The sequence below is a fragment of the Dama dama genome, chromosome 18 (genome assembly GCF_033118175.1).
Source record: "Dama dama isolate Ldn47 chromosome 18, ASM3311817v1, whole genome shotgun sequence".
Lineage (NCBI taxonomy): Eukaryota > Metazoa > Chordata > Mammalia > Artiodactyla > Cervidae > Dama > Dama dama.
The window spans coordinates 59,980,628-60,008,601 of record NC_083698.1 but is presented as its reverse complement, the minus strand read 5'-3'; the positions used below and the strand labels follow the sequence as shown (position 1 = coordinate 60,008,601).

The following is a 27,974-nucleotide window of genomic DNA, read 5'->3' as shown; positions in this document are numbered from 1 at the left end:
GATGAATTGGATGCTACAGGGTGGAAGCAGAATGTGTGAAGGGACCATGCCCAAGGCTTTCATTCTGTTTCCTGTTATCATGGTACAGGGGGCACCTTGGGTTGCTCTACTGTGTAACCTCCTTTCCTTTTTGTCCTGCTGTTTCCTTTATCATCATTCTTTCTTCCCATCATCCTGATCTTCGAAGGGAGAGGGATACTTTTCCTGAATATTCATTTTTCTCTTAAGATAAGGCTCTTCAAATGGAACTGGACCCAAGAATAGACCATTGAATTCAGTGTCCTGAGTTCTCCATTTTAAAAAATTAATTTATTTATTTGGCTGTGCCGAGTCTTAGTTGTGGCATGAAGAATCTTTTTTTAGTTGCAGCGTGTGGGGTCTAGGTCTCTGGCCAGGGATTAAACCCAGGGCACAGAGTCTTAGCCACTGGACAGCCAGGGAAGTCCCCTGAGTTCTCATTCTGATAGCAAAGTTAAGGCCTTCTGGGGAGGTCAAAATCCCCAGCCTGCCTCAAGACGGACCTTCCTGATAGAAACTCCTGAGTAGATCTGACCTGTCAGGCTCTAGAGGGGGATCTTAAAGATGCCTCCTTTGTTTTCTCAATTTCTACTCCATAATACAATATTTGTCTCCTGGGTTTTAAGAAACACAGTTGTATTTGCTCTTAGCTACTGGTTTATTTATATTTTTCTGATTAGAATAGTTACATATGCTCACAGAAGAAGCTTTTAAAAATAGGCTCAACTGTGGAAAAGCAGAAAATAGATTACTCATAATCTTACCACCCAGAAGTAATAAATAATTGTTGATATTGATATATTTTTCCTATATTTTTACCCATGTAAAAGTGTTTACCTAGCTGATGTCTTGGGCGTCCTTGGTGGCTCAGTGGGTAAATAATCCACCTTCAGTGGATTCTGCAATTAGACATAGGAAATGCAGGTTTGATCCCTAGGTCAGGAAAGATCCCCTTGGAGGAGGGCATGGCAACCCACTCCCAGTATTCTTGTCTAGAGAATCCCACGGACAGAGGAGACTGATGGGCTATATAGTCCATGGGGTCACAAAGAGCTGGATACAACTGAAGAGACTAAGTGCACACACAATTGGTATCTTACCATCGAATTGTATTATTTCTGCTTTATGTTCTTCTCCCACTTAACATCAGGGGAGGAGGGAATAAAGTATTTTCTATAAAACTGAATCTTCTAAGAAATAACAGCTGTCACCAGTTTATTGTCTTTCCCAGACCTTTTTCGGTTTATTACATATGCAAACATTTACATATATATGTAATCTTGTATATGTGGTTTTATTTTACATGTTGTTGTTCAGTCCCTCAGTTGTGTCTGACCCTTTGTGACCCCATGGGCTGCAGAATGCCAGGCTTCCCTGTCTTTCATCATCTCCCGGAGTCTGCTCAAACTCATGTCCATTGAGTCAGTGATGCCATCCAAGCATCCCATCTTCTGTTGTCCCTTTCTCTTTTCTTCAGTCTTTCCCAGCATCAAGGCTTTTCCAATGAATCAGTTCTTTCGCATCAGATGGCCAAGGTATTGGAGATTCAGATTCAGCATCAGTCCTTCCAATGAATATTCAGGATTGATTTCCTTTAGGATTGACTGGTTTGATTTCCTTGCTGTCCAAGGGACTCTCAAGAGTCTTCTCCAATACCACAGTTCAAAAGCATCAGTTCTTCAGTGTTCAGCTTTCTTTGTGGTCTGACTGTCACATCCATACATGACTACTGGAAAAACCATAGCTTTGACTATACAGACCTTTGTTGGCAAAGTAGTGCCTCTGCTTTTTAATACGCTGTCTAGGTTTGTCATAGATTTTCTTCTAAGGAACAAGTCTTTTAATTTCATGGTTGCAGTTAATGTCCACAGTGATTTTGGAACCACAGTGATTTTGAAGAAAATAAACTGTTTCCATTGTTTCCCCATCTATTTGCCATGAAGTAATGGGACTGGATGCCATGATCTTTGTTTTCTGAATGTTGAGTTTTAAGCCAGCTTTTTTACTCTCCTCTTTCACCATCATCAAGAGGCTCTTTAGTTCCTCTTTGCTCTGTCATAAGGGTGGTGTCATCTGCATATCTGAGGTTATTGATATTTCTCCAGGCAATCTTGATTCCAGTTTGTGCTTCTTCCAGTCCTGGATTTCACATGATGTACTTTGCATATAAGTTAAATAAGCAAGGTGACGATATACAACCTTGATGTACTCCTTTCCCAACCAGTCCATTGTTTATATACAATTCTAACTGTTGCTTCTTGACCTGCATACAGATTTCTCAGGAGGCAGGTAAGGTGGTCTGGTATTCTCATCTCTTAAAGAATTTTCTACAGTTTGTTGCGATCCACACAAAGGCTTTAGTGTAGTCAATGAAGCAGAGGTAAATGTTTTTCTGGAATTCTCTTGCTTTTTCTATGATCCAACAGATGTTGGCAATTTCATCTCTGGTTCTTCCTCTGCCTTTTCTAAATCCAGCTTGTACATCTGGAAGTTCTCGGTTCACATACTGTTGGAGCCTAACTTGGAGGATTTTGAGCATAAATTTTTACATAAATGAAATTAAATAGTGCTTATTCTTTTGCTATTTGCTCTGTGAAAATATCTCTACAGCTGTTTTTGCTTTAAAATCTTGCCCATATAGCCACATTGCCCCTATACTGCCCATGTAATCAATTATTTACTTGAGATTGCGACATGCACACTTCTGTCCCAAGTTTTTCCTGTTCTGGATTTCTCCCATATTATAATGGGGCTTTTTTTTCCCTTTCTGTAGTTTTGTGAGAAATGGTATCAAGCTCCTTTTAAAGAACCTAGCTGAGGGCGAGATATTACTTTTATGTTTTTTTCAACGATATGTAGAAAGCACTGACAGTTGTCAATAAATCAAGACTTGAATGATGCTACTTTTGCAAAATCTTACCCCAGGCTGATAAACTGCAATTATAGGATCAACTGAATTTAGAATATAGGCTAGATGAAGAAAGGGGGGCTATTTTACATGCCTCTTATTTCTTCTCCTTTTTTTAAAAGTTTTATTTATTATTTATTTATTTATTTATTTTAATTGGAGGCTAATTACTTTACAATATTGTAGTGGTTTTACCATACATTGACATGAATCAGCCATGGGTGTATATGTGTTCCCCATCCTGAACTCCCCTCCCGTCTCCCTCCCCATCCCATCCCTCTGGGTCATCCCAGTGCACCGGCCCTGAGTACCCTGTCTCATGCATTGAACCTGGACTGGCGATCTATTTTACATATGATAATATACATGATTCAATGCTATTCTCTCAAATCATCCCACCCTCGCCTTCTCCCACAGAGTCTAAAAGTCTGTTCTTTACATCTGTGTCTCTTTTGCTGTCTCACATATAGGGTCATCATTACCATCTTTCTAAATTCATATATATGCGTTAATATACTGTATTGGTGTTTTTCTAACTTACTGCACTCTGTATAATAGGCTCCAGTTTCATCCACCTCTTTAGAACTGATTCAAATGCATTCTGTTTGATGGATGAGTAATATTTCATTGTGTATAGGTACCACAGCTTTCCTATCCGTTCATCTGCCGATGGACATCTAGGTTGCTTCCATGTCCTGGCTATTGTAAACAGTGCTGCAATGAATATTAGGGTACATGTGTCTCTTTCAATTCTGGTTTCCTTGGTGTGTATGCCCAGCAGTGGGATTGCTGGGTCATATGGCAGTTCTATTTCCAATTTTTTAAGGAATCTCCATACTGTTCTCCATAGTGGCTGAACTAGTTTGCATTCCCACCAACAGTGAAAGAGGGTTCCCTTTTCTCCACACCCTCTCCAGCATTTATTGTTTGTAGACTTTTTGATGGCAGCCATTCTGACCAGCATGAGATGGTACCTCATTGTGGTTTTGATTTTCATTTCTCTGATAGTGATGTTGAGCATCTTTTCATGTGTTTGTTAGCCATCTGTATGTCTTCTTTGGAGAAATGTCTGTTTAGTTCTTTGGCCAATTTTTTGATTGGGTCGTTTATTTTTCTGGAATTGAGCTGCAGGAACTGCCTGTATATTTTTGAGATTAATTCTTTGTCAGTTGCTTCATTTGCTATTGTTTTCTCCCAATCTGAGGGCTGTCTTTTCACCTTGCTTATGATTTCCTTCATTGTGCAAAAGCTTTTAAAGTTTAATTAGGTCCCATTTGTTTATTTTTTCTTTTATTTCCATTACTCTGGGAGGTGAATCATAGAGAATCCAGCTGTGATTTATGTCAGAGAGTGTTTTGCCTATGTTTCCCTCTAAGAGTTTTATAGTTTCTGGTCTTATGTTTAGATCTTTAATCCATTTTGAGTTTATTTTTGTGTATGGTGTTAGAAAGTGTTCTAGTTTCATTCTTTTACAAGTGGTTGACCAGTTTTCCCAGCACACTTGTTAAAGAGATTGTCTTTTTTCCATTGTATATTCTTGCCTCCTTTGTCAAAGATAAGGTGTCCACAGGTGCATGGATTTATCTCTGGGCTTTCTATTTTGTTCCACTGGTCTATTTTTCTGTCTTTGTGCCAGTACCATACTGTCTTGATGACTGTAGCTTTGTAGTATATAGTATAGTCTGAAGTCAGGCAGGTTGATTCCTCCAGTTCCAATCTTCTTTCTCAAGATTGCCTTGGCTATTTGAGGTTTTCTGTATTTCCATACAAATTGTGAGATTATTTGTTCTAGTTCTCTGAAAAAGACCATTGGTAGCTTGATAGGGATTGCATTGAATCTATAGATTGCTTTGGGTAGTATACTCATTTTCACTATATTGATTCTACTGATCCATGAACATGGTATATTTCTCCATCTATTTGTGTCATCTTTGATTTCTTTCATCAGTGTTTTATAGTTTTCTATATATAGGTCTTTTGTTTCTTTAGGTAGATTTATTCCTAAGTATTTTATTCTTTTCATCACAATGGTGATTGGAATTATTTCCTTAATTTCTCTTTCTGTTTTCTCATTGTTCAGTTCAGTTCAGTTCAGTTGCTCAGTCATGTCTGACTCTTTGCAACCCCGTGAACTGTAGCACGCCAGGCCTCCCTGTCCATCACCAAATCCCGGAGTCTACCCAAACCCATATCCATCGAGTCGGTGATGCAATCCAGCAATCTGTCGTCCTTTTCTCCTCCTGCCCCCAACCCCTCCCAGCATCAGGGTCTTTTCAAATGAGTCAGCTCTTCACATGAGATGGCCAAAGTATTGGAGTTTCAGCTTCAACATCAGTCCTTCCAATGAACACCCAGGACTGATCTCCTTTAGGATGGACTGGTTGGATCTCCTTGCAGTCCAAGGGACTCTCAAGAGTCTTCTCCAACATCACAGTTCAAAAGCAACAATTCTTCTGTGCTCAGCTTTCTTTATAGTCCAACTCTCACATCCATACATAACCACTGGAAAAACCATAGCCTTGACTAGATGGACCTTTGTTGGCAAAGTAGTGTCTCTGCTTTTTAATATGCTGTCTAGGTTGGTCATAACGTTCCTTCCAAGGAGTAACATCTTTTAATTTCATGGCTGCAATCACCATCTGCAGTGATTTTTGGAGCCCCCCAATATAAAGTCAGCCACTGTTTCCACTGTTTCCCCATCTGTTTGCCATGAAGTGATGGGGCCAGATGCCATGATCTTAGTTTTCTGAATGTTGAGCTTTAAGCCAACTTTTTCACTCTCCTCTTTCACTTTCATCAAGAGACTCTTTAATTCCTCTTCACTTTCTGCCATAAGGGTGGTGTCATCTGCATATCTGAGGTTATTGATATTTCTCCCGGCAATCTTGATTCTAGCTTGTGCTTCCTCCAGCCCAGCATTTCTCATGATGTACTCTGCATATAAGTTAAATAAGCAGGGTGACAATACACAGCCTTGACGTACTCCTTTTCCTATTTGGAAGCAGTCTATTGTTCCATGTCCAGTTCTAACTGTTGCTTCGTGACCTGCATACAGTTTTCTCAAGAGGCAGGTCAAGTGGTCTGGTATTCGCATCTCTTTCAGAATTTTCCACAGTTTATTGTGATCCACACAGTCAAAGGCTTGGCATAGTCAATAAAGTAGAAATAGATGTTTTTCTGTAACTCTCTTGCTTTTTCAATGATCCAGTGAATGTTGACAATTTGATCTCTGGTTCCTCTGACTTTTCTAAAACCAGCTTGACCACCTGGAAGTTCACGGTTCATGTATTGCTGAAGCATGGCTTGGAGAATTTTAAACATTACTCTACTAGCATGTGAGATGAGTGCAGTAGTGCGGTAGTTTGGGCATTCTTTGGCATTGCCTTTCTTTGGGGTTGGAATGAAAACTGACCTTTTCCAGTCCTGTGGCCACTGCTGAGTTTTCCAAATTTGCTGGCATATTGAGTGCAGCACTTTCACAGCGTCATCTTTCAGGATTTGAAATAGCTCAACTGGTATTCCATCACCTCCACTAGTTTTGTTCGTAGTAATGCTTCCTGAGGCCCACTTGACTTCACATTCCAGGATGTCTAGCTCTAGGTGAGTGAGTGATCACACCATCATGATTATCTGGGTCATGAAGATCATTTTTGTACAGTTCTTCTGTGTATTCTTGCCACCTCTTCTTAATATCTTCTGCTTCTGTTAGGTCCCTACCATTTCTGTCCTTTATTGTGCCCATCTTTGCATGAAATGTTCCCTTGGTATCTTTAATTTTCTTGAAGAGATCTCTAGTCTTTCCCATTCTGTTGTTTTGCTCTATTTCTTTGCATTGATTGCTGAGGAAGGCTTTCTTCTCTCTCCTTGCTATTCTTTGGAATTCTGCATTCAAATAGGTATATCTTTCTTTTTCTCCTTTGCCTTTTGCTTCCCTTCTTTTCACAGCTATTTATAAGGCCTCCTCAGACAGCCATTTTGCTTTTTTGCATTTCTTTTTCTTGGGGATGGTCTTGATTCCTGTCTCCTGTACAACGTCATGAACCTCCGTCCATAGTTCATCAGGCACTCTATCAGATCTAGTCCCTTAAATCTATTTCTCACTTCCACTATATAGTCATAAGGGATTTGATTTAGGTCATAACTGAATGGTCTAGTGGTTTTCTGCACTTTCTTCAATTTCAGTCTGAATTTGACAATAAAGGGTTCATGATCCAAGCCACAGTCTGCTCCTGGTCTTATTTTTGCTGACTGTATAGAGCTTCTCCATCTTTGGCTGCACAGAATATAATCAGTCTGATTTTGGTGTTGACCATCTGGTGATGTCCATGTGTAGAGTCTTCTCTTGTTCTGATTATTAGTGTATAGGAATGCAAGGGATTTCTGTGTGTTAATTTTATATCCTGCAACTTTACTGTATTCACTGATTAGCTCTAGTAATTTTCTGGAGGAGTTCTTAGGGTTTTCTCTGTAGAGGATCATGTCATCTGCAAGCAGTGAGAGTTTTACTTCTTTTTCCAAACTGGATTCCTTTTATTTCTTTTTCTTCTCTGATTGCTGTGGCTAAAACTTCCAAAACTATGTTGAATAGTAGTGGTGAGAGTGGCACCCTTGTCTTGTTCCTGACTTTAGGGGAAATGCTTTCAATTTTTCACCACTGAGGATAATGTTTGCTGTGGATTTATTATATATGACATGCCTCTTATTTCTAAGAATGATTTTTTTTTGAGAAATATCATTATTTTCATCATTCCAATTGTCAAGCATGCTTCACATTTGAGGCCTTTGAAGACTCTTTGGGGTTACTACTTTTTGTTTGTTTTGATACTTCTAATAGGGGAAAGCATGGAGAGAAGGCATATTATCAGCACATTTTTTCTTGGACAGTCTGTTAAGAAATTTGGGTAAAAATTAATTGGGGAAATTAAAAACTCCCATATTAAAGTATGCTTATGTTTATGTCTACATGTGTACTGATGTATATTTGGGAACATTTTTAATCAGTGTTCATATTTTATCTATCATCATGTGGAGCCGCATTTCATTCGTTTAAATAACTACAGAATAAACAAATAAAATAAAACTCAGCATTCAAAAAACTAAGATCATGGCATCCAGTCCCATCACTTCATGGCAAATAGATAGGGAAACAATGAAAGCAGTGACAGACTTTATTTTCTTGGGCTCCAGAATCACTGCAGATGGTCACTCCAGCCGTGAAATTAAAAGACACTTGCACCTTGGAAGAAAAGCTATGACTAACCTAGACACCATTTTAAAAAGCAGAGGCATCACTTTGCCAATGGTCCATCTAGTCAAAGCTATGGTTTTTGCAGTAGTCATGTATGGATGTGAGAGTTGGACCATAAAGAAGGCTGAGTGCTGAAGAATTGAAGCCTTTGAACTGTGGTATTGGAGAAGACTCTTGAGAGTCCCTCAGGCTGCATGGAGATCAAGCCAGTCAATCCTAAAGGAAATCAATCCTGAATATTCATTGGAAGGGCTGATGCTGAAGCTCCAATACTTTGGCCATCTGATGCCAAGAGTCGACTTATTAGAAAAGACCCCGATGCTGGGAAAGATTGAAGGCAGGAGGAGAAGGGGATGACAGAGGACAAGATGATTGTATAGCATCATTGTCTCAATGGGCATGAGTTTGAGCAAGCTCCGGGAGTTGGTGAAGTACAGGAAAGCCTAGTGTGCTGTAGTCCAGGGGGTCACAAAGAGTCAGACATGACTGAGGGACTGAACGACAACAACAACAGTATTTATTATGGGTTTCCCTGGTGGCTTGGTAAAGAATCTGCCTGCAATGCAGGAGACCTGAGTTTGGTCCCTGGGTTAGGAAGATCCCCTGAAGAAGCAAATGGCAACCCATTCTGTATGCTTGCCTGGAAAATCCCATGGATAGAGGAGCCTGGCAGTTACAGTCCACTGGGTTGCAAAGAGTTGGATGTGACTTAGCGTCTAAACCACCACCACCACAATTTATTATATTCATAAAGACAATTCTCATTCCCTATAGGTCTTTAAGGGTCATTGCTATCCTTTGTTTGTGGCTAGGCTCAGTGATGGCCTTGTTCCTACAGGAAAACAAGATCTTCTGTATGTCGTTCACCTTTTGGTATGATAAAAAGTGGGACATCTTTGTATTTAGCAAGAACTCTGAGAAAGTTGTGGCATTTGCCTTTCCACATAGTGTTGTTGAAGCCCTATAGGTAGTGAGATGTTGATTGATTTTGAAAACTTTATCCTATCTGTTACCTTCATAGCAGTGGTCCCAAAGGCACCCACACTGCTGGACACTGGGTTAGTTGGTTTATGTTCATCACTTAGCCCTCACAATAGCAAGGTCATTTCTATCTTTCTCATTTTATATGTGAGGAAACTGAAGACTCAGAAAACTGAATTCATTTGCCAAGGTGTTAGTGACCCAAAGGTCAACCAGAGGGTGTCCATACCCTCAAGGAGCTTGCTGTACCAGAGGGACAAAGAATTACCATCTGGTGGGTGAAGTTCTCTAGGGAAGGTATGCCAGAGAGTAGAGGACAAGTGGAGTGCAACGGGGAAGGCTTTCCAGAAGAGGTGACTCATTTTTGTGATCAAGAGGGGTTCATCACATCCAAAGAGGGCTGTTTGGGGCAAGCTCTCAGGTGAAGGTCATAATCCACACAAAGTCATGGAATACTTCTTCAGCATTGCCTTCCACTCATATCACCTAGGGAACTTGTTAAAATACCATTTTCTGGGCTTTTAAGTTTTTGTTTGTTAATTGTTTGGAGGAAGGTAGAGGAGGAGTCAGGCAAGCACATGAAGAATCCTATCATGACTTCTGCTTATTTTCCTCAGAAAATAAGTTGATACTGAAAAGGAAGCAGTAGAGTAAATCTGCTGAAGCTAGAAATATGAAAACTCATTATTTCCAAAAGGATTTTTAGGAAGGTTTTGTGTGTGTGTGTGTGTGTGTGTGTGTGTGTGTGTGTGTGTATAGGGATTTGTATTCTTGTTTGCTTTAGTCACATTGCTCCTATGTTCCATTCATTTATTCATTCATTCAAGTATTTACTGATCCCGTGCTGGGTATTTATAGGATAACACTGCTTACCAAATTGGTCTTATACCTTTTATGAAGCCATATTATTCTTTAAAACAGAAAAAGCAAGTAAATTATAATGAATTCTTCTCAAGCAAATGTTTCAGTGTACTTTTCAGATTATTTTATGTTAATAATTGTTATACATTTTTATCCAAATAGCTTAAAAACTAGGCAAAAGATTAATCTAATTTGAAAAAACTGAATATTGTTTGATTAAAAACAAATGAGATCATTGAGAGTCAAACAGACAGTTTTGGCAGCTTTTCTGTGTTTACTTGGACTGCAAACCACTCTTTAATCTGGGGTTCTTTCATGAACAATAATGTATTTGTTATTTGAATATGTTTGTTATTAGAGTATCATCAGTGAATAAGGTGTGTTTCAAACCTTTATAGGTTCAATTCCATTCTCTTTCTTCATATATAGCATAAAATATTAATGATCCAGAATACTTTGATGAAAGATAGAAGAACATAGTTTTTCATTTGTTAAGTGGGATTTATTTTCCACAATCTTCTTTTGCCTTTGATTTCTCTGATTTCTTTGTGCTTCATCTTATTTTTCTATTATTGTGATCCCATGGGTTGTGTTTTTTAATAGTTTAATTTTTATATTTGATTTAAAAAAATCCTATGATGTCTCAGAAAATGAAAGGAAAGAGACACGATATAAATATTTGCACACTGATTTCCAAAATGAACACCCATCCTAGGTTCTAGGGTTATTTACAGAGACCAAGTCCTGACCAAAGTAACAAAGAGTATGAATAATGGTAAAAAATTGAGTATTATTAATTACAGACTGCCTTTCACATAGTGCAGTTTCACACAGAAGAGGTTACTTTGCCTGTTGCTTCGAGAATGACCTGGAAGATGACTATGCCTTTTAGAATATTGCTATGTGGTTGTTTTGGAGGGAGCCAGCTGATAACCATATATAGGAATGAACTTAAAAAAAAAAAAAAACTTAAAAAATAATTAATCCCTGTGTTGACAGAGTAAATTGTCCTCTTGTTTACATGTTCTAAGATGGAAAGGTTGAGTTAACCATGCTCGTGTCCATCTAGTTGTTTGCTTTTAACCAGACTGCTTTGGCAATCCTAACTGTGTATTGCCTGCTGCCCAAACAAAAGAGCAGCTCTTTCCCCAGCCTCTGTTTTCCTTTCTTTTAGACATGACCAAATTCTCTGGTGGTTGTTATATATGACTGACCTGGATGCCATTTGCCCCAGGTTTCATATCCCAAGTAAGGTGTAATCTGTCTTAAGGCTAATACTCCGTCAGTCATACTAACTGTATGGTGACTCAGATAGTATTTTGAAATAGACAAACTCCAGTCTTTAGGTTTTCATAGATAATGTTATAGTCACCTCTGAGGTGGTGGTTATTATTATTCTGACTTAATGAATGGGGAAACAGAGATACTTAAAGAGGTGAAGAGATTTTTTTTTAAGATGCACAGTTGCTCAGAAGTAGTGGGACCCAGATTCCAAACACTCCATTCTTCTTCCTGGTAACACATATGCTGCCTATTAGATGGGAAGGAAGGAGGAGTGACCTGGAGAATTAGGAGGGCTCCAGAGATGAAGAAACCAGAGAGACGCTGGCATCAACTTTGCAGCGATGTTGTCTCTGTCACACCCTTTCTGCCTCCCTGGACTTTTACACTCTGGGTGGACCAGCAATTTCAAAGGAATTACGTGGGCAGTGAAACTTTGTGGAGGTATTGGAAACAACATGTGGCTTAGGAGGTGGTGGCTTTTCTTATGAACCTACTGTTTCGGGGAACCCCTAACTTACTTTCTTTTCCTCTTCAGTATCCGTGACTGTATTGCAGTGTACTGAGACAATTTAGTTGAGCTTTACCTTTTTGTGCGTAGGCCTGGTTTCATAAAATATTTTTAATAGGAAATCCATTCATAAAATTCAAGATACACAAAAGCATCCTATGATAAAAGTAAGGCTTTGTCCTAGTCTTGACTCTAGCCACCTTGTCCCCTTTCCTGGAGATAACCATTTCCCAGATTTTTGGGAGTCCTTCCAGGGTCAGTCTCTGCATACAGAAAGCAATCTCTGCTGGCTTAACTCTTCGCTTCTTTAATGCTGAGCCTCTGACATATAACTTTAAACATCTTAAGAAATTATATTGCTCTGAAAAAATTCCCATCACTGAGCTACTCGATTCCAGTGCTGCTGTCATTTTTACCATGATTTTTTTGAGTTTAGGAGAATTCTTAATGTGTTTCTTGAAATTGTTAGATTATCAGATGCTTGCATGTATATTATACCTATAACTATTTTAACCTTTAACAGTATAGCTAATTTTACCTACTTAGCCCCCAAAATTTGAGTGGCGGTTGTTAATGTGTTTTTAAGGACAAGAAAAAAAGAAAACTTGAGGGGTTTGCCTTCCTCCCTCCTTTTCTCTAACCGAAAAAATATGTATAAAATGTTATATTTCATAGTTTGGTTTCCCATAATATAAACCAGGCTATTTTTGCATTTAAATAAAAAAGACCCTATTTGTATGAAAGGATCTTGTTAACATTAAAATCATACTTTACAAAAACCTGTTCTTGTTAAAACTAGTAAGAAGACTTAAAACAGAGATCTGCTTTCTCTGTCAAATTTGTTTCTGTCCTTTCCTTTATAGCCTCTGTGTTTTAGACTCCATGGACTTTGGAAGGCAGTTTAAGTGAAAAGCTTGTGATTGCCTTTCAGTTAGAAGACTGGATTTCCAAGTCTTGCTGCTGACTTGGGGGTGCATCAGTATTTACCTTTCTGAAGTGGGCAAGTTGAAAATGTTTCTCATTGTTACGGAGGAGAAGTGTGTTCCTGGCTTCCTGTCATGTCATATGCAAAGCACTGCAATCAAATTTGGACCTTGCACCCATATTAAAAAAACACAGGAATCCTCTTCATTGGCTACCAGCCTAACGGATCTTCCTTCAGTTGCCAATGTCCAGTTGATATATTTTCTACTGATGCATAGTAAGTGATGACAAACTTAGTGGCCTGAAATAGCAGTCCTTTATTATCTCATCATTTCCATGTGTTAGGATTCTGGACATAGCTTAGGTGGGTCTCATAGAGCTGCAGTCAAGATCAGCTAGGGCCACAGTTTTATCTGAAGCTCAAGGTCATCTTCTAAGCTCATGTTGTTAGAATTCAATTCCATGTGGTTGTAGAATGGTTACTTCTTCAAGGTTAACAGAAGAGTGTCTCTCTGACCTATGGACTCTTTAAGGGCTCACTTAATAGGTCAGGCACACTCAGGAAAGATTCCCTCTTTAACGACTCAAAGTGAAATTGATCAGGGATCTTAATTACGCCTATAAAATTGCTTAGTCTTTGCATAACCTAATTATGGGATTGACATCCGTCACATCCACAAGTCTTGTCCACTCTCGGAATTATGAAAGGTGGATGTATAAGGGAGTGAGTCACTTTAGACTCTACCGACCATACTCAGAGCAGCTTTGATATGCATGGCAGGTGGAAACATCTATCATGAATGGTGCTTAGAGCTAGGATATACCTTATGGGTCCAGCGCACAGCAAGTGCTGGAAAGTGCTCACCCTTGGCTATTCCCTTTCATCCCTGTAAAGTCTGACTCCTACTTTTCTTTCTAGCCTCCTCTTGTTCTGGACTCCTGTGGCTGGACATTGTTTCTCTCACTGTTCTGTGCATGCTTCTTGTCATGGGGCTTTGTGCACACTGTTCCCTCTGCATGGCTGCTTTTCCACCCAATGTCACCTAGTTGACTTTTACCCTTTCTTCAGCTCTCACTTTAGACATCACTTCCTGGCCTCAGCGGCTACTTGCTATGGAATTAACACTAGGCACAACTGTGATTTAGTGTTTTGTTTTTCTATAACTCCCACTAAAGTAGAGGTTCTGTGAGGGGCCATAGTATTCTCAGTTGTGATCACTGTGCGTGGCACATGGTAGTTGAATATATGTTGGAAAAAGGCAAGGAGGAGAAAGGAAAATTGGAACCAAATTCCAGTCTTCCTCATTTAGTACATGACTCATGAAATCAACTGTGTATTTAGTATATTACTGTAGAGCCGTATACATCTTAAGTTCATTTTGGAATTCAGCAGGATTTTAAAAGAGTTAAGTGAGAATTTTAGGGAGAGAGTAAAAATGGATAATAGAAATGAAAAATGTCAGCATGTCTCTAAACCATTCCCAAACTCCTGATGCCTTACTGTTTCTTTGCTGAATTCCATAGAGATTTTAAAAAGTCCTTAAAATCATCATAACCTAAGTGTATTTTCATGTGGTGGTAGCTGTAGTATATTTCATACTTACAGACTTATTGATAACCTTAATATAATTTTTTAGTAGATCTTTCACCAATTATGACTTCAGATTTCCTGGTTGCTGTCATTTTGATAGGATTACGTGTTTCCTTTTGTGACATCATATAAAACACTTTAAAATTGGCTTTGAGTTTTCTACAGCAGCTCTGAAAACTATTCTGTGACTGCTTCTAACTTGCTCATGGAGAGTAAGGTGCTCTGCCCTTTAAAATGATTTTTTCCTGCTCTGGTCTGATATTTCGCTTACAGGAATGAAATCACGATGATGCCTATCATCTTGAAATGTCTTAGAATCAAAACACTCTTTTCTCCTCTGAGGCTTCTAATAGAATTGTTTCATGGAGGTAAAAATAATGGTAGGTGTTCCAAGTGGAAGGTTGGAATGCATCATTAAAAACTGCAGGAAAGCAGTGATTTGAAATATAAGCTACCAACGTCTGTTTCAGTTCAGTTCAGTTCAGTTCAGTTGCTCAGTTTTGTCTGACTCTTTGCGACCCCATGAATCACAGCATGCCAGGCCTCCCTGTCCATCACAAACTCCCGGAGTTTATTCAAACTCATGTCCATCAAGTCGGTGATGCCATCCAGCCATCTCATCCTCTGTCGTCCCCTTCTCCTCCTGCCCCCAATCCCTCCCAGCATCAGGGTCTTTTCCAGTGAGTTAACTCTTCACATGAGGTGGCCAAAGTATTGGAGTTTCAGCTTCGACATCAGTCCTTCCAATGAACACCCAGGATTGATCTCCTTTAGGATGGACTGGTTGGATCTCCTTGCAGTCCAAGGGACTCTAAAGAGTCTTCTCCAACACCACAGTTCAAAAGCATCAATTTTTCGGCACTCAGCTTTTTTCACAGACCAACTCTCACATCCATACATGACCACTGGGAAAACCATAGCCTTGACTAGACGGACCTTTGCTGGCAAAGTAATGTCTCTGCTTTTTAATATGCTATCGAGGTTGGTCATAACTTTCCTTCCAAGGAGTAAGCGTATTTTAATTTCATGGCTGCAATCACCATCTGCAGTGATTTTGGAGCCCCCAAAAATAAAGTCTGACACTGTTTCCACTGTTTAGGGTCTCTTATTTGCCACCTGAGTTTGGCAGCTGCAAAATTGAAAGTATGTCTGTATGTGTGATATATCACTCTATGAAGATACATGAATCTCTATGCATCTATTTATTATTTTTAAATGAGCATCATGGAAAAATTAGAAGCAGTCTTACTGGGTTTTGATAAGAGAACAGTCTTTTTCAGTCTCTTTAGAAGTTGGCACAACTGATTTTTAGGATCAAATGTTTTAGGTTCTCTTTTTGACAGATATCTCACCGTGAGAACTAATGCGTGTTTGCCTTAGAAATCTATCTGCCAGAGAGGCTCCCATTTTACTAGGGCTGATGTGATAATAAAGGTGAACAAAGTACCTTGGTATGTTCATGAACTTGAGTGTCTCCTTCACTGAGATGAGCTTATTTACACCCGAGTCATCTAATTATGCTTTCAGTAGCTTGGTGGTTAAAGGGCTGTGTATCTGTTTATCTGCAAACATGCTTGGGCATCAACTAGCTGATGTTTAGCACATGAGGCAGCCCTCCTGATTCCCTGAGAATGTCTGGGCATTCTCTGTGCCATACGTGGAGCCAGCAGAGGGATCAGATTTACAAACACAGTTGGAATTTTTTATATTTGGTGTTTGGGTGACCAGTGTGGCTACCTTGATGAGGCTGTGAATGCAAGGTAACAACTTCAAACCTCTGGAGGCAAGACCATATTGAAGTGCTAAATGCAGAAGCCAGGGTCATGTTTTCAGGCATCTAGACAGAGAGCTTGTGTGCCTTGGGACCTGTGGATTGGATAGTTATAAAGATTCTCAGTCATTTGAAGAATGAAGTGAAGGGGGATAGACTTGGAATTAGATCTGGAATCAGTTCCCTCCTCTGCCACTTTTAGTTACTCGACTTTCACTCAGTAGTTTCTTTCCAAAGCTTTGGTTTCGTCTTCTGGAAAATGCAGGGGTGCTGAACCTGAATGTGCCTTAGAATTGCCAGGGCTGCTTGTGAAATATTTAGATGCTCTAGTCCCACTGCAGACCAAGGGAAACAATTTTCAGTGGGCAAGGCCCAGGCATCTGTGTTTTTTGTTAATTTTTATTGTGGTAAAATACACAAAGCATAACACTTACCATTTTAAAGTGTGTAGTTCAGTAACATTAAATGCATTGTTATGCAATCTTCACTGCAATATTTTTCTAGAACTTTTTCCATCATCCCAAACTGAAGCTGTGTACTTACTAAGCAGTAACTCCTCATTCCGCTTTTCCTGCAGACCCTGGTAACCTCTATTCTAGTTTTTGTCTCAGTGAATTTGCCTATTCTAGGTACCTCTGTATAAGTGGAATCATATAATATTTGTCCTTTTGTGTCTGGTTTATCTCACTTAGCACACTGTCTTCAAGGTTCATTTATGTTGTAATGTGTATCATAATTTCATTCTTTTAAAGGCTGAGTTATATACCATTGTATATATACACCATATTTTTTTATCCATTCATCCATCAGTGGACATGTGGGTTGTTTCCACTGGGTATCTGTATTCTGAATCAGCCCTCACATGATGGTCAACAGCTTTGGAAGTCACTGGAATGATTGTTCCCCTGGTTAAATTATGAGTTTGTGTATGCAAGGTTTAGGTGGAGGAGGGTGAGATAGAATATCCTCACTGTGAGATATCATTTCTCACTTAGCAAAATGGCAACTATATATTCATATAATGTATAGCATGGGCTTCCCTGATGGCTCAATGGTAAAGAATCTGCCTGCAATTGTGGAGACCCAGCTTCAATCCTTGGGCTGGGAAGATCCCCTGGAGTAGGGCATGGCAACCCACTCCAGTACTCTTGCCTGGAGAGTCCCATGGACAGAGGAGCCTGGCGGGCTACAGTCCATAGGGTCACACAGAGTCAGACAGGACTGAAGAGACTAAGCAGCAGAAACAACGTATAGCGTGATAACCCCAAATGTTGGAAAAGATACGGAAAATCTCTTATATGTTGTTGGTGAATAAGCTAAATGTTTCAGCCACTCTGGAAATCAGTATGGCAGTTTCTTATAGAACTAAATATACACTTGCCATATAACCCAGTAACTGCACTCTTTGCTACGTATACTTTACAGTGAAAACTTGCTTTCACTCAAAATCCTGTACACAAATGTTCACAGCAGCTTTAATTGTAATAGGCAAGCAAACTGGAAGCTACCATCAGTGGGGGAGTGGTTAAACAGACTGGTGCATCCATACCACGGAACACTACTCAGCAATAAAAAGGAGCAAAACATTGATCCATGAAGCTACCTGGATGGATCTCAAAGGAATTACTCTCAGAGAAAAGAACCCATGTAAAAAGGCTACGGACTGATTTATGCAACATTCTTTTTAAAAATATAGCATTCTTGAATAACAAAATTACAGAGATGGAGAGCTGTTTCATGGTTGTCAGGGCTTGGGGATGGAGGCTGTAAGTGGAGTGTGTGTAGTTATAAATGTGTTGTGGTCCTTTAATTGACCGGAACCTGGTGGTCCGGAGTCGACCATAAGAAAGTGAAAGAGAGAAAGAAGCTAATATTCCCTGGTTTATGCAGAGAACCAATAAAACCCTAGAACAGGGCTTGCACCACTCACGAAGGCACAGGGTGCCCTCTTGAGGAGGTCTTGAAAGCCCGGGCAGGAGAGTGAGCTGGGCAGGTTTCCACCGTCCAGAGAATTAGCCAGAGGGAGGGAGAAAGAGAGAGAGAGAGAGAGAGAGAAAGACACGGGGAAGCATGCCTCTGGTGGGGCAAAGGTGCTTTAATGATCTTTCAGTGAGTATATATAGGCTGTTGTACAAGGAATTTATTTTGATAATGATAAAGATCAGAAAACCAAACGTATAGCAACCGTTATCAAGGGAACAAGGGATTAACAATGGTCATAAGGTCAGGAGACAATCCATATCTCAAGAAAGAGGGTCGAGACTAAGCAGTTTTGTCATAAGGAGAATGTTTACTAAAGGAGATTCATGCATGTGTTTCATCCTATGACCTCAGTCCTGGGAGCAGCGTGCCATTCCACTCGTTCCTGTTGCCAGGAACTGAAAAGGAACAGAGGATTTATGAGAAACAGCACTCAGGAATCCTCCTGTTAAATGTTCCCTGACATAAATGAATAGCTTGAGAAGGCCTTGTAGTGATAGTGCAGTTCTGTATGTTGATTGGTTACACAAATTTACACGTGTGATTCAACTGAATAGAACTATACACACACACACACAAATGAGTGCACGTAAAATCGGTAAAATCTGAAAAAGCTCAGTGGGCCACATCGATGTCAACCAGTGTGTTTCTTGATCCTGATGCTGTACTATAGTGACCCAAGATGTCGACACTGGGAGAGACTGGCTGAAGGGTGGCTGTAAGCTTCCTGTAGATTTTTTGTACCTTCCTGTGTATCTATAATTCTTTCAAAATATAAATGAGAAAAAGGGAGATGGTAAGATATTCCTAACAGTATTTTGCAATAAGCCCTAGACATCCTATATAATCAACCATGAAGGTTGCATCTGTGTAATATGTAACTCAAAGTATGAAAATGATGCAGGGCAATACTTTGGTCCCACAAATGGCATTTCAAATGTGTGTCAAATGTAACTCACTATGCTCATCCAAGAGATTTTTACTGATGTCTTTGAAATTACGTTCAGGAAGCTGAGGATTCCATTCATGACTTCTCCCTGTGCTGCCATAACTTCTGTCAGGAGACTGTTGGTTTTTTTGTTGTATTCAAATAAATTTTATTTTCTTACACTCCTCCTGTGTGCTCCAAATCATGAAATACATTCCTGTTTTGGGAAATGCGTGATTTTGACCTGAGATGTTTGATTTTAGTTGTTGTTCAGTTGCTAAGTTATGTCTGATTCTTTGCACCCCCATGGACTTCAGCATGCCAGGCTTTCCTGTCCTTCATAATTCTGGGGTTTACACAAATTCATATCTACTGAGCTGGTGATGCTATCTAACCATCTCATCATTGGACTTTACTTTCACCACCAGACATAACCACAACTGAGCGTCATTTCCACTTTGGCCCAGCCACTTTTCTTTCTGGAGCTATTAGTAATTGCCCTCTGCTCTTTCCCAGTAGTGTATCAGACACCTTCTGACCTGGGGGCTCATCTTCTGGTGCCATAGCTTTTTGTCTTTTCATACTGTTCATGAGGTTCTCGTGGCAAGAATACTGGAGTGTTTTGCCATTTCCTCCTCCAGAGAACCATGTTTTGTCAGAACTCTTTGCTATGACCCATCTGTCTTGGTTGGCTCTGCACAGCATGGCTTATAGCTTCATTGAGTTACATAGCCCCTTTGCCACAACAAGACTGTGATCCATGAAGGGGGTTTGATCTTTTGATCCCTTGTTATTTGTGGCTTCATCATGTCAAAAGGCCTGAGACAGCATGGTTCATAGCCAGAGGTAAAGGCATTTAGAACAGAGTAAATATAAATCCACAGAATAGGGTCTTGCTTCCTCCACCACAAAACCTGTATTTTACTCTATAATACTGGTTTTCAGACATCAGTGGAACATGATGTTAAAGGATCATGTAAGTGAGCAAGTGAAAGGCAGCATGTCATCCTCTCCAGGGATGTTATTTCTACTCTGGAAGCTGCTACTTTCTGAGTTTCTTCCGTGCATCTGACAGGACCCAGTGAATGAATGGAATGTGGACTTTGGACTAAAAGAGTGGCTCTGTGACCTGGACAGAGTAATTTACCTTTTCTGAATGCTGGATCCTCATTTTAAAAACTAGGGGTAAAATATTATCTGCCCTAGAGTGCTTTTTATAAGAATAAAATTAAATTGCATATGAAAAATTCCAAGTACGGTGCCTCACCTATAAAAATTATGCAACAACTTAAATTTTCTCTCTTGTTGGAGGGTTATTTATGTAATATTTCTGAAAATATTTTTGGAATTCATCTTTGGAAATGACTTCTAGTGACATTTTCCTGCATTAGAAAACCACACTTATGACTTCACAGGACAATCTCTGCAGGTTTTTCTTCTTTTTTTCATTTTTGCTCAGTATGAGCTCAAAATAGTTCTTTGTTTTTTGCCTTGTGAGAAACAATGGATATTGGCTATCTGACAGTGGGGTATGGTGGGTAGCATGGCTGCTGCAATACTGATTCAGCCTAGAGGTAGAAGCACTCCCATATTTAGAAGTATTTGTTCCCTGGAAGGAAAGTTCTAATAGACAGTATATTAAAAAGTAGAGACACCTCTTTGTCGACAAAGCTCTGTCTAGTGAAAGCTATGGTTTTTCTAGTAGTTATGTATGGATGTGAGAGTTGGACCTTAGAGAAAGCTGAGTGCCGAAGAATTGTTGCTTTCGAACTGTGATGCTGGAGAAGACTCTTGAGAGTCCCTTTGACTGCAAGGAGATCAAACCAGTCAATTCTAACAATAACAACAATGATGAGACTAGGTCAAATGCAGGAATGATGGGTGATGTGGCTCATTAAATAGTTGTTGCAGGCATTTTTGTCCTTAATGCATTGCATATTTCTTTTATTGTATCAGTTATATTAAAAGTTTGAAATTGTGTTTTATCAAATAGAAGCCTAATTTGTTTGTGACTCATAGACTCTGTTCTGTTACCTTAACATCAATGCCAGATACTGTATGTATTACAATGCTATAAAATCATGAGACGGATTCTGTAAACCACTGTGTCATCACTTCACAGTCTTCAGTAAGCACATAGATTAGAAATCCAAGCAAATCATATGGAGATTTTGCTTTCCTTTATACTGGTGAAGTGAGTTGAGTTTACAAGTCATCTGTATGCACCTGATATTTCTGTGTATTTAGGGTTTTATTCAGAAATCAGCAAAAATTAAGTTACATAGCTTTCCACCATTTCTTTCTCTATTGTTAATTATTTTATTTCAATTATGTTTTTAATTCATAATTGGAAAACAAAATGAAAAAGCTTTGGAAAATACTGTTGTGGCAGGGGGCACACACCACTCTTCAAGAACTCAGTTCTTGGGTCTGAGTCTTTCTCTTGGGATTGAAGAAATGGTTTGACTATAAAATTCCCATTAGCTAAAAATAAGCAAAATTGCCTGCAGGATTCATTGTAGGTACAGCCTTAAAGAGTAATAAAAGCCTGTTTTAAATGAACTCCTAAGGACAAGATTTAAGCCCTAGAATGGCTAGTCAGGTTTTATGTTTATCCCTTTTGATTATACTTCCATATGTTCCTGGAAAGCAGTGTCCGAAAAATGGTTCATTAAAAAAATTGTATTGGGCTGAAGTAATTCGGGGATTATTGACCAATACCAGGGAGTGGGGCTACCAGATCAGGTGGCCTGGAAACAGCAAAGAATGGCAGACCTATCTGCTCTGCTTCACTGTACCAGGTGGGCATGAACTGATTTCAGAGACCCCACGGTTGGTTTCGTTTAAATACATATGGCAGTTTGCATGCTGCTCCCTACTTCCAAAAAAAAAAAGACAAAAATAAACCAGTAACTTGGAGGACCAAAGTGGGCTTTGTAAAGAAAAGGCACCCTCCTGAAAGTGAGGTGTGCCAGTGTGGGAGAAGGGGACTGAGAATGTGTTGATATGCTTCTCATTTCTAAGGGTGTGTAAGTGCTGGGCTGCTCAGGGACTTTCCTCCATTGCTCTAGGCTCTAGCTGACCTGGGCCATGGGGGAATGGTGGTGGGGGTTGGTATCAGAGACAGACTTTGGCATCTGAGTTGCTCCAGGAAAACTTTGTTGTTTCTGGAGGTGGAATAGTGAATTGAAGTGGTCTACTTGCCAAAGGAGAAAACAGGACATCCAAGGAATGTCATCCTTTCTCCATTTCTTTTTCCTTGCTGTTTGCAGGGATGTTTACTTGATGTTTACTATATATTATTGGTGAAATGAGACATTGATTAAGTACCTACTAAATGCAGTACTGTAGGTACCTTGAAATAGATGTTTGAAAGGCCAAGTCTTCCTGGAGAAGGAGCACTGGAACTTACCCTGAGTAGGGAAGTTTCTGGGAAGGACTCTCAGAGGCTGTCACCTTGAGTTAAGTCTTGAAAGAGAAGTTCGTCACATAAGGAAGGAGAGCCTGGGTGACTTTTGTGTCCTTGTGAGGATAATGAAAATGGAGGGAAATGGATGAGGTCTGGGTTTTTTAAGAAGGGGCCAGCATTTGCGAAATCATAGGGTGACATTATTTGGTGATTTTTGGGAGAAGTGTGGGGAGTTTGGGAGCAGCAGATAAGAGAACAAAGAAGGGAGTCAAGGCCAGATCTGAGAGTTGCATATATATACTAAGTTTGAACTTTATAGTAAAGGTCAGTGATTTCCAATCCTGGCCACACATTAGATTCCTCTTCTGCTTCCTCCTTCCAGAGACTCTGATCCAATTGGTCTAGAGAAGCGAGATTGGCGATAAGTACCAGTGTGTACTTCAGCCAGGTAGAAAACCATCAGTCACTGATAAGAGTTCAAGTGTGTGAATGAGATAATAAGACCTGGATTTGAAAGAACACACACTGGTAGTTGTGTAGAAGGGTGCCTGGGAAAGGATCCTATCCCAGCCATAAGCAGTCAGTGAGCCTGTTGTAATAGTCTACATGAGGAACATCCAGCAGCTTCAGTTGAGGCAAGAGTAGAGGGAATGGAAAGGTAATTGCATGAGAACATCTGGAAAAGTGGGCTAATGGGGAGTGCTGGACAAAGGAAAATGTGGTTGACTTGCTACAGAGAAGTCTTCTAAGATAAGGGCTGAGTGTCCCTTTGGATTGGACACATGTAGGCAGCTGCAGCTGAAGAGAGTGATGTTTCAGTGGGATGAGGAAGACAGGAGTCAGATAGCCTTAGTTGTAGAACTTGAACCTATTTAAAGAAGCATTCAATTCATTATGATCAGGTAACCCCAAATACCTAGTTCCAGGAATGAGGGGAGAAAACTGGAAAGGTAGGTTGGGGCTATGTTGTGAAGCCCTTGGGTGCCAGGGGTAAGTTGTTGGTGACGATAAGATCCATAGGCTAATGTTAATGTGAAAAAAGAGAGCATTAAAACTAGAAGGATGAGACTGGGTGGAGCTAAGATTCATTAGGCAGCCAGTGCTTTATTTGTTTATGGTCCTGATGATTTTTAACAGCTATTTTAGTAACAGAATGATGAAAATGTGTGACATTCTCTCTCCCTTGGGATAATGTGGTTGCCAAAAAAGGCCACAACTAATAAGAAAAATGAGTTTTATTACTTAATTGTGGATTCAATTTATTTGTGTGCTTCAACCTAGATAGCATATTAAAAAGCAGAGACATTGCTTTGCCAACAAAGGTCCATCTAGTCAAAGCTGTGGTTTTTCCCATAGTCATGTATGGATGTGAGAGTTGGACTATAAAGTTGAGCGCCGAAGAATTGATGCCTTTGAACTGTGGTGTTTGAGAAGACTCTTAAGAGTCCCTTGGACTGCAAGGAGATCCAACCAGTTCCTCCTAAAGGAAATCAGTCCTGAATATTCATTGGAAGGAGTGATGCTGAAGCTGAAACTTTAATACTTTGGCCACCTGATGCGAAGAACTGACTCGTTTGAAAAGACCCTGATGCTCAGAAAGCTTAAAGGCAGGAGGAGAAGGGGATGACAGAGGCTGAGATGGCTGGATGGCATCACCGACTCAATGGACATGACTTTGAGTAGGCTCTGGGAGTTGGTGATGGACAGGGAGGCCTGGCATGCTGCAGTCCATGGGGTCGCAAAGAGTCTGACACGACTGAGCGACTGAACTAAAACTGACACTGAACTGTTTCCATTGCCATGTTGTCTTCCTAGCTGACTGGGCCAAGTTTCTCTACAAGAGTGTGTATGTGTTTAAAAAAAATGCTCTGAAATTCTTCCTCACCCTGAAAATATTTAATATAAAAAGCTGAAATAAATGCACAAGTACCATATAGCTAGTTTAGGCTTGTTTATGTACTATTTTAGTTTTGGAAAGAAAAACCATTTTGGGCTTTGTGTGATGGTTTAGATCAGGGTTTCTGAGTGTTGGCACAGTTAACGTTGTGAGCTGGTTGATTCTTTGTTGTGTATTGTGGAGTGTTAGCAGCATCTCTGACTCCTGTGCAGTAAAACCATTTAAGCACCTTTATCCCCAGCCTGTGACATCTAAAAATATCTCCTAACATTATGAAAAGTCCTCTGGTTGGATATTGAAGGGGAAGGCAAAATCATGCTAGATTGAGAGCTGCTGGTTTAAAAATAGTACAGTGACTTTATCAGAAAATAACCACTTCTTCCTGCTACTGTATAGGTGGTTTTCATGATGCTCTTGGAGGCTGAAAGGCTTTTTATCTCCAGAAGAAAATTAATGAGTGTTTATAAATCCCCTTCTTGAACATTTATTTTAAAATATTTGAAGAAAAGGAAAAGTGACTTTACTGGTTGCTAACCATTTGTCTGTTGCCCAGCTTGTCCACTCTTTCATTAAGTTCCTGGATATTCTATAATTTAATGTAAAAGGACAGAGTTGATTTTTTTTCCCCCTGGGCCATTAAGTACTCAATACAAAAGATCTTATGAATTAGAAAGTGCCCAAATAATATTGCCAGTTTAGACCTGGATGTGAAAAGGGGGATTTCACACAGGACCAGGTTTTAGTGTTAGTTTCACACCTAATGCCTTCTAATTTTGAGTAAACCACTTTAATCTTGTTTGTGCAAATTTTCTTATATGTGAATGCAGGAGAGAAAGTTTTTTATCTGCTATTTGTCTTCTAGTTCTAAATGTCTAAGATTGAAATATTTTGATTGTTTCTTTGGGCTGTTCCCCATCCCATGACACATCCCTCAATGCAGTGCAACTCAAAATGTGCTCTGTAAGTCTCCATTGGTCCAGAAATGACAATGCTGATCTACAATGAGAAAAGTACAGAATCCGAGAGTAAGCCACTAGAAATGCTTCTCATGATTCTACTAAGTAGTTGTATACCTGTTACATATAGTAATAAAAATCATATTTTGCTGTAGTCTTTTAAATTTAATTTTTATAGTAATCTATTTTTATTATATTTTATGAATGTATCGGCCCACTCTGAATTAGAAAAACAAAAACAAAACAAACCTTTCACTAGAAGTGGTTTGAGAAACACTGCCTTAATGTACAATGGACAATTTTTTTGTCTCTTTCTACTCTGGCCAATAATAGATATTTAACATATTCCTCCTCTGGGGTTTTGAGGGGCAAGATGTTGCCAATCTGCCCTGCTAGCAGTATTAAGTTGGTGGCAAAAGAGATTTTATTATAAGGAAGTTTGCCTTACAGAGAATAAGAGGTAATTCTGGAGTAGATCTGAGGCTCTTTTTGATTATATGTGTATGTGAGTCTTCATATGGCTCATGTTAGTGTCTTGCATTAAGATGGCATGTTTATCTTAGAACATGAACCCAAAGAGCAGTGAAAATATCCTTTTTAAAAGTATCTGATTCCCAAGAATCCCTTGCATCTGAAATCAACCTAGGATGCTTGGTCTACTGGAGTTGCCAAAACCAGCCAGTGCTGTTGAGGGTAGGTGAAGAATGAAAAAATATAGCTTTTACTTTTGAAAGAGATTAATACTGATATTTTTGAGTCTATTCAATCATTCAGACTCATCCAACATTTGGGAATATCTATTATATGGACTCAGGTGTGATAGACTCACGTGTTAACAAGGACAATTAAGCTGGTCACAATTTGGTCTTGGTCTTCATATGTTAAACTGGTGGAGGAGCCAGCCTTCATTTTGAGTTATTTGAGGCAGAAAACATGGCTGGGTTCCCTGCACTATGGACCACTGTGCCAATACCTTTTATCCCATACTGGGTGGAATAATCTAGAGACTTCTGCCCTCCTCCTGGAAGTCCTTTACCTATGGCCTGGCATTGTTCAGGAACAGTCTCTTGGCCTGCAGTTCCTGCCTGGTGTATATGGGCTTACAATGCACTTCCTCCTTCGAAGTAAAAAAGGCAATCTCTTTGCCTGCCCTATTAGAATCATAAAATCACTCTTTTAGTTTTTTTTTAATCCAGAGGATGAAAATGTATAACATATTTGGAAACTCTACTGGCAGACTTGGCAGGCGTTTCATATTTACTTGGACTTAACTTGAATTGGATTTGGTCCTCTGATTTCCCCACCTCCACCTCTCGGAACAAGTTATTTATTATCTGAGTGAGTCTGTGGTAGTGAATCAGACATGCACATGGCACGTCTATTGTTAAGTGTGTTTGTTCCGTAAGATTTATGCTAGCCCAAATAGTTTTATATTGGTTTTCATTGTTGAAAATTTACTGTATTCATTCTGGGTTTGGCGTTAAGTATTTGCAGTGTGCTAGGCGTCCCTGTGGTTGAATATTTTATCACTGTAACACTTCATGCAAAGGAAATTAAAAAATATATAGTGAAAGCGTTTCCCTAATATGTTTCCAATCAGCTGTGTACTTTGGTAATTTGATTTGTAGGAACTAGAGAGAAGAGTGTTATTGAGCTCTTTTCAATCATTCATAATTCTCTGGGAATTTGAATCATGGTTCTGAGTTTATGAAAATGTCTATTGAAGTTTTCTTAAGTCTTTATTATTCTGTTGGTATTGAAGGTTTTCTTTTTTTTGTTTTTAATTACCACTGCAGTATCCAAAAGAATTCAGGGAAGGAGGTGAGTCTTCTCTTTGTATCTTGGATAAGAAGCATTGTGAATTGAGGTGGAATGGGTTGACAAAAGCCAGCCACTGGAACAGAGGCGGACCCTTTTATATCTGCATTATCCCATCTGTGTATTCCTACTGCTGTACTCTTTGGGCTGAGCAGTCGGGCTGTATCTGGTGAATCCCGTTTGCCTGGTGTGCTCCTGAGAATCCAGTGTGCATTTACTAGAGACATAGCTGGGTTCGTCTTCCCCTGAAACGTAACTCACAAGGTAGAAGCCGTTATTTGGACAAACTAAATTAAGATCTAGGTTGTGATCCTTGCACCATTATTTCTTTGGCTCTTTCTACAGAGGCTTAAACTTGTTTCCTTTTTTGAGACTCTCTGGCCTTTGACTTCTGCTTTTGCCAGTTGAATGAGCAGGACTTCTGTTTTGGCTAGTGAACTGACGTGGGATAATCCATACATCGTCTAGTTTCAGATTTCCTTAATCTAGTTCACCACTTAAAAGTAAAATCAAAGTGAAAAATGAAATCATAGCTCTTAAAGCTGGAGGCAAGACTTGGAAGGTTTCATCTGTTGAAGACAGTAGCTTGTCAGGAATCAAATGGGTATAGAATTTTGCAATCATTTTCTATATTTTAATTTTCTTACTTTTGCTTCTTGCCATGTTTTACATTTCCCTCTTGACCTTCAGCAATCTTAAGTTCATTTAGTCTTGTGTAAAATCCCCTTTCACAGTGGTGTTTTGAGTCCTGGTCCTCTTCATACTTACTAGGTATAAATAAAGTCACGAAGTTATGTATTTTGGCTTAAAGAGTTCATCAATTCTTGGTTTTCCATTTGAAAATATAATCTGTGAGGTTAATCTTTTTGGTAGTCAAAGAATTAATGTAAGT

General features: G+C 39.5%; 1 protein-coding gene across 5 annotated transcripts in view; it reads left to right on the top strand.

The window, feature by feature from the left end:
• Positions 1-27,974, top strand: part of BMPER (BMP binding endothelial regulator) — a 249,470-nt gene that overhangs the window by 38,067 nt on the left and 183,429 nt on the right. The window lies entirely within an intron of this gene.